Source organism: Takifugu flavidus, chromosome 7 (assembly GCF_003711565.1).
Source record: "Takifugu flavidus isolate HTHZ2018 chromosome 7, ASM371156v2, whole genome shotgun sequence".
Lineage (NCBI taxonomy): Eukaryota > Metazoa > Chordata > Actinopteri > Tetraodontiformes > Tetraodontidae > Takifugu > Takifugu flavidus.
Window position 1 is genome coordinate 5,053,272 of NC_079526.1, and position 12,133 is coordinate 5,065,404.

The 12,133-nt window shown below is 42.2% G+C and overlaps 1 long non-coding RNA gene across 2 annotated transcripts; it reads right to left on the reverse strand.

Moving 5' to 3' along the window:
• Positions 1-1,331: 1,331 nt before the first annotated feature.
• LOC130529185 (uncharacterized) lies at positions 1,332-11,376 on the reverse strand. 2 transcript variants are annotated; one of them, XR_008951496.1, is made up of 3 exons: positions 11,223-11,376; positions 10,926-11,064; positions 1,332-7,622 (listed from the first exon to the last, which is right to left on the reverse strand). It is a non-coding gene; the product is annotated as an uncharacterized LOC130529185 (long non-coding RNA). The 2 variants fall into 2 exon arrangements; XR_008951495.1 differs by having other exon boundaries at positions 10,926-11,097; positions 11,223-11,314.
• Between the last annotated feature and the right edge of the window lie 757 nt (positions 11,377-12,133).

Here is a 12,133-nt window from a genome sequence, read left to right on the forward strand (position 1 = left end):
CAACCTCCATACTGGCGTATGATCCTGGAACAAAACCATTCAGCCGGCATTAGTGTATTGCGTTCTTGTCTGCCTCTCAAAATCAGTATATGACCACAAGGGATACCTTGTGGGGCCATATTAGCCTGCCCAAAAAAATGCATATCGCCCCCTAGTGTTGAAAGGGAGGACATCTCACCATCAGATGATGTAAACTCGGACAAGGAAAGAATTCCGACAAGACGCCGAAGTCCAATTCTGAGCATAGCTCATTGCACCAACCAAAGACCCTGCATCCACCTCTCACAGTTTGTCCATCTCCAGCTCTCTCACCTCCAGGGCTCTGTCAGAGTAGCGGGGGCTCACGTCTCGGTTTCACGGGCCTAAATTGAATCAAGAAAATCAACTCTGTCTTCATCCTGCTCTTTAATGAAAAGGGGGGAAGGATTTCCAAGGTGCTGCTCTGCTTTGTTTTCTTTAGAAAGGTCTCGCTGTTCTGGGAAGGAAGCCTGGAGAAGTGGATTAGCTAAAACCCAAAGGAAGGAAGAAACAGATATGCCGCACTACTCATACTCTCACATAATGTTGGAATAAACCTTAAACAGCGGGACTTGAGGTGCTGTAGGAGCTTTACTTAATTTTGGGGGAGAAAGGAGGGCGGAGGGGGGAAATCTAAAACACATTTTCAGCCTTCGCTCTGACATGTGGAACCTGTACAGGGAGTGTTTTCTTTTCATCTGGCTGTGCTGGGGCTCTGGGGTGTCTACGCTGTCCCCTCTGCCCTCTCTTCCCAGGAGGGCTGCACTGACCTAATTATCAACCAGGACACCCACTTGCTGAGAACAACAGCCTCACCAAGTTCATGCTAACACTCGCTGGTTAATGATCACACCGCGGCTCTTCAGCTGCAGGATACTTGCTCAGCTGCCTTCAGCTCCTCCCAACCTGCGTTTGGTTTCTCATAGTTCCTCTTAGCTGACTGTGTGTGACAATGAAAAAAGCCACAACGCTGTGATGCAACTCACAAAATGTAAAAGGGGAAGGGGGGGGGGGGGGGGTTGTGGTTTATTCTTAGCATGTAACTTTTTTCTAAGCACATGAACATTTTATTGTGCTGGTGCTGAAGAATCCCAGAATGTAAAAGGCAGAAATGACACTGGGTCAACTCGTTGAAATGCAACGCTTTCAACAATACTCAATATACTCAAAACACTTCCTTCCTTAGCTTCTTATATTTGTCCCTTGGGTTCTGGCACCTTGCTTTGACTGCTATTAAGTTCTTTTTTTTCTTTCATGTATTGAACTATTTTCAGTCTACAACAGCAGGAAATGAAAAAGAGATGCAGAAACACTTTGTGGTCGTCATTGCGATCGCAGCTGTCTGCATTGCTTGCACGTTTTTTATTTGGTGCATGACTTGCACAATAGGCTGCATGCAGGGCTGGAAACTGCCGAGGCTTGGAACACAAGGTTGGACGAGGATGGAGGGAACAGGAGGCACAGGTGAACTAAGAAGAGGGAAAAGATTAGCCAGGTGAATCTCAGTAACTTTGTAGGCAAAAACAATGTTTTCAGAAGCCAAACGGTGACCACAGGCTGGTCAACAGAGACAAGGAGTAGATGAGTGAGCTGGGCTGCGCAGGTGAGATGATCGCAACGGCTGAGCTGTAGGCACGTGAAGGTGGCAAGCAGGAGCCAGAAGAAGAGCAGCCCTGGCCAGCCCGAGGCCAGCTGGGGAGAACAGGAACACATAAAATCAAACAAATCCTAACAGCCTAATGCCATTTGGTGTTGCCCAGGCTCACCTACAGTGTATAAAGGCAAACTCCCAGGGCATTATTGATCCAGCAGTTGATAACACCTAAACGCTCGGTGCTGCTCATTTTTGCAGCATTGCATCACAATGTGAATTCCTGTATACGTTATAATACGTAGTAATACGTTCCTGTATTACTGAAGTTATACATATGTGAGTGCAACAGATGTGGAATCCCCCAGAAGTGCTAAGCTGACATGGGGCAGGCCTCCCCCACACTGCAGGGGCTCCATGCAAAGGCTCCGGCAAGAGTGAGTGACGCTCTGCTGGGTTTCCCTCACTCACACAGCTGAAATAAAATACAGTGGGTTGCACTGTCGCCTCACAGTGCAAGGTTCTGGCTTCTAATCCTCCTGGGGCTCGGGGGCTTTTCTGCGTGGAGTTTGCATTTTCTCCCCCTGTCTGTGTGGGTTCTCTCTGGGTATTCTGACTTCCTCCCACAGTCCACTGGTGTTAATGAAGGACAGACGGGTTAGAAACAATGCGTCCTGCACCAAGGTAGAACTACGTTGTTCTTGAACCGTCTGAGGCAATTATTCATATTGAATAGAAACTCAGAAATAGAGACAGAAATATTTGCAATATCTATAAAGCCCATACGTTCGAGTTACAACATTTCATACTGCTAGTGTGCTATCTCGACTGATATGCGAGCATACTTTCTGTTCTATAAACCTTTTAGACTGATATGGAGAAAAAAAAATACATAAGGACACCAATCAGATGTCACCAGCGCTTTTTTAAAGCTAACGAAATTAATGAAATAGGTTACATCAATGTAATTTTTCCAAAAGCTTTATTTTTCTCATCAAAAAATTACACATGCACAGATAGCAAATTTTAAAGGAGGACACTTGCACTTGGTTTCATTTCTACATAAATGAGACACATGCTCAGACACTGCATTTGTTTGTGTGACCCTACGTGGTGGTGAGTGACTAATGGCAGATATCTCCATTTTATGGATTTTCATCAGGGAAAATGTAAAGATCAACTAACCACACGGCGTCTCCACCGTAACACTAAGCTGACTCATGAGCGCTGCACACTTACCACAGTGTAGGCAGGAGAAACCACAAAGGAGGTGGGCGGTGAGTGTGAAGCAAGGGGGGGTTCTGGGAATCCTTCTCAGCCGTGATCAAATGGGGGTATGATGATGTTGTGGGGGGTCAGGTTGAAAGGTTGAAAATACGGGAGCATCTGGTGCAGAAGTTGACAGAAAGCACTCTGTGGTTACATATTTAATTGGTAAACTACAGCAAAAGTCCCATGAGAAAGAGTCAGAGAGTTTTTGGTTAGAACAATCTGTCCTTGATTTCAGGTGAAACTAACCTGACATTTTTTTACACGCTGCAAACCCTTACAATCCTCATCTTGCTAAACATTATAGTCATTATATTCACAGCCAAACTGACAACAATGTCATGCCAAAGAAAAAAGTTGGGGGAGGGACATGCAAATTCAAATTTGAGAATTCAAATGTGCCCCTTTCACTTCCAGTAATTGACAATTACACCAATTTTTTGAGGCCACACAGTGACTAACCAGTCATTTTAAATAACGGTTAGCTATCTTCTGGAAAAGCCACAATTTCCCCCCCATTCCCCCCACGGGCACTCAGAATGTTCACTTTAGCAGGTGGCTGTTGCAACAGTTTGAGGTAACTCAGAAGGAAGACGTGTACATCTGACAAAAGCATCAAACAGACATATAACTTTAATCAAAAATGAAAAATAACGCTGCATGCCAATATATCTTCTTCACTTCTGCTGTAGGATGATAGGTGTCATACCTGTCTGTGTAAATGGCTGAATGGCTGGTTTCTGGTGTCACATGTCTCTAGACTATGACCTGGGGGGACGCTCGAACATTGAGACAAACTGACTTGAAGACAGTGTGGGGTTTGGGGGGGTGGGGGGTTCAAATTCCACACTGATGCTAATGTGTGTGATGAGAGATGCATGGATGGTTATTTGTCTCCATCATCTTCTGACAGCAGAGCAAGCCTGCAAAGCTCCACAGGTATCGTGAAAATCACAGGAAAGGACAGAAATGGACAGAAAGCTCTGTCTGTGCGATAACATATAAGTTTTCCAACAGCAGCGAGGGGGTTTGCTTTAAAAGGCAGGCCGATGTGTGCTGTCAAAAACAACAATGTAAAGCAGAAAATAATGCAAAAATTCATTTTTTTCTTCAGCTGATGTAGTACCATTGTTCGATGTTTTTCCTACACATTTTATTCTCTCCCTGGAATGTTTACAACTCATTTTTTACATTTGATTTTTGATTTTCTTAACAATTTAAAGTATGTTTATGATTGCTGTGTGGCTGTCTGTGTGTGTGTGTGTGTGTATTTGTGGGGTGAAACATGATTAATTCATGCAAATTAAGCATTCTACCGTAGAGGTTGACTCATGGTGTGAACAGGGAGGGCAAGCTCCATCACGTCACATTCTGTATTGGTTTATGTCCATTTGGCAGAACCTTTTTCCTGATAAAGCTTGCTCAGACGTCTGGGTTTCAGCGCTCAGCGATGGAAAATCCGAAAAGCTTGTGCCACACCACAGGCGATCTTTTCTTCCCAGCCTCAGAGCTCCTCCCACCTGACAGGTTTTCCGTCTCCTCGCTGTCCAGACAGACCATGCCAAGAGTCAGACTGCAGCACAAACACAGGTGGGACACTGGAGTTGGCAGGTGTACAGTCAGACAGCAGGACATTGGGGGGAGAGTGAAGGAGAGACAGGTTCAGCCGGGGCCGTCTTGAATTGTACTTAAGTGTGGGAGGGGTAGGAGGGGTTTGGTGAAGAAACTGAAGCTGTTGTGGCTATGAGGGAAAAGAGAGATGGAAACCCAGACACAAACATAAACACTGGCTCACACTTCAATGATTCCTCTTTCTGCAGTTTTCAGCCCTCCCCTTCACCAGCTAAACATAAACAAATATAACACGGAAAGCTTAGGGCAGCTACAACAAATGGTAGACTGGAGTGAAGGGGGGGGGGAAATCAACAAAATAAGTAAATAAATACATATACCAGGATTATTCACTGATCAGCTGTGACCACAAGCAGGGTCATCTCATTGGATGAGAATGAGATAAATGAGTTAATGTGATAAACATTGATGGTTTTAAGACACAAAACAACCTGCATGTTCGACCTGTACGCACAGTCCTTATATTAGCAGCTTAATACATTTTGTCCTTTCATCGTAGATGCACTCCTAACTAGCATGACATCACAGTGACATGGCATGGCACAGGTGTCTTTTTTTTTTTACTAATAAAGGCACACACACACACACACACACACACACACACACAACTATCCAATCATTGCTTTCTCTCCCAATATATTAAAGTGAAAATGTTCATACCTAATTCACTGTTTTAAAATCAAAGTTTACATGACAAAATGGAGGACAATAAGGTCATTTTAGGACAGTTCAGTGAGGATTGTTCCTTGATCTTCGATTACATGCTGCACAATTCGGGAACACTTTCTGCCCTACAATTTACTTACTTACTTACTATATATGTTGTGCACGCACACACGCACACACGCACGCACGCACGCACGCAGAACGCTTTGAGACAAGCTGATGGGAGAAGACATTACGATTGCGGGACCCAGGAGGGTTGGTAATGGTGAAATAGTGACAGGTAAAGAATAGAATCTGACCTCTTGTGAGGTAAGCCTCTTGGCAGACTGTATATAGGCAAGGTTTGTATGGTCAGTCCAGACAACAAAGGGTCATTCTGCCCCCTCCAGCAGATGCATGCACTCTTTGAAAGCCACATCACCACCAACATAGTTGCACTCAGCAGACATATATCTGCAGGAGAAGAAGGCATGGGCGTGCAGCCAACTTTCTGGGTTGGTGTAATGAGACAACACCATACTGACCCAATGTCAGAGGTTTCTACTTCTACAATAAATTTTCAGGCTGAACCAGGACCGGGTCAGCGGATAACAATCGTTTGAGCTTCTCAAGTGTTAGTTGCCTCGGGTGAGCAACTAAAACTCATATTACCTGAGGTGCGTTTCATGAGAGGTGAGGATTTTACTATAGTCATGGATAAACCTACTGTAGAAGTTCAAATCCCAGGAAATGCAACTCCTTCTGGGTCCCCTTTTACAGGCCACTCCAACACTGCTCGGACCTTCTCCAGCTCCACACACACACACAAGAGAGAACAAGCCCAAGAAAAGAACATAATAATAAGTGTGAAATTCGCTGCTCTTGACAAACAACGTGTTCTCCAATAATCTTTTCAGGACCTATCTGACGTGAACAACATGTTCCCTGATGGACTGAGAGAAAATCAAAATGTTATTACAGTATACATAGGCAAATCGTTTGATAAAGTTCTTCAACTCATCATTGACACAGGCCTGAACACTGCTGGAGCATTGGGGAGGCTGAAAGGCATAACCAGGTACTGAAAGTGGCCTGAGAGAGTGTTAAAAGCCATCTTCCACTCGTCCCCATCACGAATCCCGATGAGGTGGTAGTTATTAAGTGGTCCATCTTGGAGAAACTCCTATCCCTGTGAAGAGGTTCAAATGCTGAAGAAATTAACAATAGTGGATATTTGTTTTTTTGGTGATATTATTTAGCCCCAATAGTCAATACAGGGCATTGGTGTCTAACCTTTCTTCGCAACAAGTAAAAAACCTATCCCGAGGGGAGAAAGGGATGGATGGATATTGCCTGCAGTGAGCAAATTTGCAATTTAGCTTTCAATGGCTTTCTCTCAGGGTGATAGATTGAACAGATGGCTGGTGGGAAGAGGAGCTCCAGCTAGCAGATCCATGGTAAAGTCATTTGGGGGGTATGGAGGCAAAGAGAGGGCCTTTTCCTTACTAAATGCCTTTCTTAAGTTGTGGTACTGCCAGGGCACATTTGAAAGATCATGGGGTCTTGGAGGAGCAGGACCACAGTTAGGAGCAAGCGTGGACTTCAAACAGGTGGAATGACAGTGGGGGCTCCATCTTATTGCCTTGGCTGTAATCAATCGATCTAGGTGTTATGAGTGTGAAACCATGGATGACTGAGAACTAGGAGGTGTTGTGAGTTGAGATAACAAATAATGAGACAATATCAGAATGGTTACCAGAAATAACAAGGTTTAGGAATCACTCCCGAATCACTCCCGTCCAGAGCTGTCGGTGTATTGGTGTAGGAAGAGACTCCAAATTAACCAATCTGTACCGCTAGTCTCACAACCAGCAGACTGTCCTGGGCACCTGAGGTGACAAGAGCTTGAAGATGGACAACCACATTCTAAACAGAAAGTGAAACAGAAAGCAGAAATTAATCCAAGAGTTGTTTTTTCTGGTGTGAAACTCTGGCTCCTCATTACCCCTACATGAATAATAAGCCTGGTATTTTGGTGACGCCGCACAGACTGCAACAAAATGTCCTACCTGACCACAGTATAAGTACTCATCTGCTCGAATCCTGCAGACATGTGCATCAGGAGCCAACCTGGCTCATCTCAGCTGCAGAAGATTTAGCAAGCATACAGTCACATTGCCAGAGTGATACCAGGCTCATTGCCCACCTAGGCTATAGAGCTAGGCCAGTTTGTCATGACCTAAAATAGCATGGTTTGTCCTCAATCTGGAGTATGACTATTGACCAAATTTTCCTCTGTATTACCCTAGAGTGCTTTCTTTCTTGGAAATGTTGATATAACGTACCTGTAGATGTGATACGAAGTACGAGGAATCCAAATAAGACCTCTGTGTCGACTGGACTTGTTAGGGTTTTTCTTGGATAGGTTTCGCCTTCTCTCCAGAAGACTTCTTCAGTTCTTCCCCTTCTGGACAGGAGGCAAAACGCATTCAAGAAAAATGTTAACAAATTTAGTCAACACAGAGATCTTATTTGGATAACTATGACCTGGATGATTGAGTATTTTCACAATCTATTCATAACTTTTGTTGTTTGGTTCACAATCGAATAGACATGAAACCACCAGCTGTCACATAATTTCCTCCCTTGGTGGAGGAAATAACAGACACCTATGCATTACTTATTAAACATTAGAAAATATTGACCCCAAGGAAATTTATTTTTGCCAAAGGGTTAATGCCACTATATAAGTCTGATCAAAGAAAAACTTTGATTAAAGCTTATAAAAGCAAAGATGAAAGTTGTGCTTATCACCAGAATAAGAAGTGCTTGATTTTGCCAAATGTTCATACATAGCGATTCAAGAAGAACTGTTTCAGGAGTTGTCGCCCAAACTGCCCCTATCATGACTAGAGAAGGTGTGCAAAGGCTGTGGCACACGCAAAACAAGGGCAGGGGATGGCATAGGAAGGAGTAGTATCGGGGCTGCCTTTAGTATCAGGGTTGCCTTTGATACTCCTCTAAAATCAATATCCTCCAAAGACAAATGAACCAATCTGTACCGCTAGCCTCACATCCAGCAGACTGTCCTGGGCACCTTATGTGACAAGAGCTCAAAGATGGACAGTAACATTCTAAACACATAGCGACACAGAAGGCAGAAATTGATCCAAGACTTGTTTTTTTTTCTGGTGTGAAACTCTGGCTCCTCATTACCCCTACATCATAGGTGTCAAACTTTGGCCCGTGGGCCAAATTTGGCCCGCAATGTAATTATATTTGCCCGAGAAGCCATACCAATTGACTATTAGAGCTGGCCTGCCGGTATTATCGCTTAAAGCGCATGTGAATTTGTGAAAAATGTCAGTCTTATGTCAATGCAACTATATCACAGGAAGAAATCAGTGGCCCCCGAGAGTCAGTTGTCATTGCACTCCAGTCGTCACCCTTACAGATAAAATACAATGAAAACCAGCATCCGTTCAGAGGGACACGTGCTGCCACGTTTACAACAGCAGATTCTGCACCACAGAATTTTACAGAAACTTTTGTTGGCAACAAGCAGAAAGAGGAATCATGCAGCATTCAGAATCTCCCTCCGAAGTATTCAGAGAACTGTGAAGAGTTGATGAGTCTTTTATCTGTTAAAACAGTCCTGATTTCTGCTCTAGAGAATCTTTCATCAAAAGACTTCAGCAAAGCTCGAACCCTGACCAAGCTATTCAACTTCGCGGAGCTTCACTTTATCTACTTTGGTCCTATGCAAAAAAGTTTGGTCACCAATTTAAGGATCAAAGTACGGTTTTTGATCCTACTACATGAAAACAAATATGAAAGATCTAGGTTATAAAAGGTTAAGTCAAACCGTATATTTTACTAAACCTACATATATATATATATAAATAAAATCTGTACATTTTATCAAACCTTTTTATATCAAAAACCTTATATATGTGTGTGTGTGTATTATATACACACACATATATATAAGGTTTTTGATCCTACTACATGAAAACAAATATGAAAGAGCTAGGTTTAAAAAGGTTAAGTCAAACTGTATATTGTACCAAACCTACATATATACTGTATATATATATAATCTGTACATTTTACCAAACCTACGTATATATATTTAGTCTGTATCTACTACAACCGAAGAAAATATTAATTTTGTTGCTAAAACCTGAAACTAACTATAACTTATCATGGATAACTTATTGCAAGCGATCAATAAAAGAATGGTAGGTCAAAACTGTTTTTTTTACATTTTGAAGAACAGGTGAAGAGAAATCTGTACGTTTCTCCACATAATACCTATGTACATATACATATGTATATAGTTAGAACATTGATCATGTTTCGGTTATATTCTTTGTAATTACAGGCATTCAATGTCATCAGGAGTAAGTGCGGTAGCCTGGAAAAGCTTGAGCAAACAGAACTATCATTAATTAATACTCCTTGGCCTTCAGTACCACAACTTACCTCAAAACCTAAAGTGAAATTATCCTATTTACCTGTACTGCATTGTCACGGAAAGACAGGTCAGTTTTTTGACACACATCACAAAAGAGAAAGTTTTTTTATTCTATCCAAATTCCCCTTTCTCCAAATTTATTTTCATTTGATTTTTACTTAGGAAAGTGTTTTCCATAGTACAGAAAGAGTGCTTGTAAAAATAAAAATAGTAATGTTCTAATAATAGGTTGTTCCCTAGGTTAGCTTGACCAATCAGGATTTAGTCAATCACAACTCACACATATGATAGCACAAATCATATAGGTTAAAAAATGTTCTCTTTTTGCGCTTATAAGCTTTTTAAACAGCAGATTTGTCATCTTGAGTTTGGGTTTGAGTCCCAAAAATAAGTGGACCATATTTAGGTCATCAACAATGGTCTTTGATTAGTCATTTTGGCAATTAAAGTAATATTTGCATTCAATATTAAATGACAACCAAAAGTAACTGATTATTACTGATGTTTCTCCAGAAAAAAAGCGTGTGGCTGGTATCAGACTCCAGAACGTCACACCCACGTTTGAGAGAGTCTTTGGCAAGATTCAGTCTTACTTCAATGCAACTATATCAGACGAAGAAATCACTGGCCCTCGAGAGACAGTTGTCGTTGCACCTCAGCCGCCACCTTTCCAGATGAAAGGCAATCAACAAAAGCATGTTGGAAAATCAATGGCTAAAGTGGCACCAAGGGCCTCTGCACCTCAACATGGGAGAGGGACACGTGCTGCTACGTTTACAACAGCAGATTCTGCACCACAGAATTTTACAGGAAGTCGTGTTGGCAACAAGCCGAAAGTGGATTCATGCAGGATTCAAAATCTCCCTCGGAAGTATTCAGAGAACTGTGAAGAGTTGATGACTCCTTCATCTGCTAAAACACTCCTGATATCTTCTCTCTAGAGAATTTTTCATCAAAAGATTGGTAAGTTTGACAGCACACCACAATATATCAATATTTTTCCCCTGTAAATTTTGTTGAATGCCAAGCTGAAAACGGATGCACTTTGGTTTATATATAAATCGTATAAATCTTTAACTGGATATGTATCAAGATGTTCAACACCTCTGTACAGGAAGAAGCACATGGAAGGCTTGCTGCAACTCAAAACTTTGGCGCAGGACCATCCCGCAATCCTGAAAGATAGACTTCAACAAGTGTGTGTCAAAATTTGCTCTGAGGTACTGAGTTATGCTTTCTTTCTCCCTCTCGCCATTTGCATCTTTGTTTACAGATGTTAAAGCTTATTCTTACTCTTCAGATTTCTTCCAACCGCTCTGCTGTCAGCTGCGAAGCCATGGAGACCATGGGTGTTCTCTATGAACACCTGCCGCCAGACATGAACAGACTTGTGGATCTAACAGGCGTTCCTCTGCTGGCACGGTTCGCCTCCCTACAGGGTTTACGGGAGAGAGCCACCATCACCCTAGAAAAAATGGTTGACCATTGCAACCCAAACAAAGTTCTAGATTTTCTGCTGTCCAAAGGCATGAGGTAAGGTGGGCATCAGTTTAAAAGAATTTATGTAGAAGCTTGAAATTTAAACGTTACCTTTGCGTTTCCACAGCCACCGTTGCGGTGCCGTCCGGGATGGCACAGCTTATCTTCTTACTCTGCTGGCAAAAAAAATGGGCATAACAAAGATCCTGAAGTCAAAAAGCTTTATCATTGTCATCACCAAAATGTGTTTGGACAGTTCTCCTAAAACCAGGTGAGTTTCATTTTGTTGTCACCATCCACAGCAGGTACAGTTAAACAGAAACAACAACAAATTATTTTTCTGTCATGGTCACTGGATTAGGAGAGCTCTTATTTGCCTTTGTTGCGATTGCCTTGGTTTTCAAGTAACTAGTTATCACAGGTGCTCAAACTTTTTTTTTTAAGTCTAGTCAGTTTTTTAAAGCTACATTAAAGCCGATGTAAAATATTTAGACCAAGCATCTGTGGAAACAGCCAGCCATGCAGGGACAGATTATCAGCCGATCATGTCAAATAAAGAATGACACTTTAAAAAAATCCTAAAACCAAGTTTAGAAACAAACTTGTTGGTTAGATCATGATTGTGCCTCATCCACTTTGAACAGATAAAACACATTTGATACACATTTTCTTGATTGCTGTTTTTACAGGGCTCATGGATATGCCCTCCTTAATGACTTGGATGATGAAGCCGGCACAGAGAAAATTTTGGCTTTAATAGATGAAAAGAACCGTAACAGGATTAAGAGCAACCTCAGGAAGGCCAGAAAACAATAAGGAGGCTTTGGCTGACACTATGGCATTTACACCAATTAAAGCCACCTAAATACAAAAATGCTGCCTCTTGGGAGAAATTTAATCAAACCTGACCCCCAACAAATAAAATCTGTTGTTAGTTTACCCACTTGTCTCGCCCTCACCTATCCGCAACATTTCTCTGACAATGAAAATCTAAGCGACTGTAAACAGTAGTCACTCATATT